This window comes from Ailuropoda melanoleuca, chromosome 2 (genome assembly GCF_002007445.2).
Source record: "Ailuropoda melanoleuca isolate Jingjing chromosome 2, ASM200744v2, whole genome shotgun sequence".
Lineage (NCBI taxonomy): Eukaryota > Metazoa > Chordata > Mammalia > Carnivora > Ursidae > Ailuropoda > Ailuropoda melanoleuca.
In genome coordinates this window covers 187,161,573-187,162,732 of record NC_048219.1, presented here as the reverse complement: position 1 = coordinate 187,162,732, position 1,160 = coordinate 187,161,573, and positions in this window count along the sequence as shown.

Sequence of the window (1,160 nt, the reverse complement as noted above, 5' to 3'; positions counted from 1 at the left end):
TTTAAACATAATAATATACACACATGAGTTAAACTCTGAAATATCTTCCTTTCTTCCCTCTTCTTGCTACAGCAGACAGAACAGTAACGCTGACGTTGGATGAGAGAAAGCCACTTCTACGGAGGCCCAGAGGACCCACCTCAGGGGCACATAGACCTGCTGTATTTCAAACATAAGCAGTCAGCATTTTGAAAGGCATATCAGAGTGGACCTAGAGGACTTTTATTCCATACACACTCCAATTCCTCCTGCCCCCTGTATCCCTACTGCTATCATTGTTACCACCATTGGTATAATTCTTAGTTAAGGTACTACCTAAAGTACTCTATGTGAATATACACATATCTGCTTAGAGAAATTTTAATTGCCCAGTTTTTTTTTTCAATACGATTTTATGTCCATTCGAACAGGTTCTTACACCAAAGAGAAACCCGAAAGGTACTACTTTACTCATGTGATCAAAGCCAATATTAACAGTAATGGGACGGATCTAAATTATTGATATGATCTAATGTGAAGAAGCCAGCATCATTTCTGTAATATTACTGACAGAATGGATATCATGAATCTAATCATGAGAAAACATCAAAAATGTCAAGGTTACAAAAGTCAGAGAAGACTGAGAAATAATTCCAAACTGAAGGAGATTGGAAAGATATGTCAATTAAGTGGAATGTGTGATTCTGAGCTACGTGTTGTTGGTTTGTTTTTCTATATGTTTTCTGTTTGTCTTTATTAGTTTAATTGGGAAACCTGAATGGGAGTCTGAAAAATTACATGGTAATGGTACACATGTTCTAATTTCCTGGTTTTTGGAGGTAGTGTTGTGGTTATGAGGAAGAATGTTCTTATTTGTAGAATATGGCAGTCAATATTTAGGGATGATTGGGTTGAATAACTTGGTGGCAACTTACTTTCAAAAAGCAAAAGTTAAGAAAAGTTATTTCTATGGTACCCACAGCTTTTCTGTGAGTGTGAGATTCTTTTAATTGTTTCAAAATAAAATAGAAAAAAGTCATTACGTATAATTTGATAGCAGGCAAACTATTAAGGTGTAGCTATTGATTTCCTACAGTGGTGCTAACATTCTGCCATGCTCTATTAGTGATGGATGGTCATTATTTAAGATATGCTTGCTACCATTGAAGTATGTACAGTCT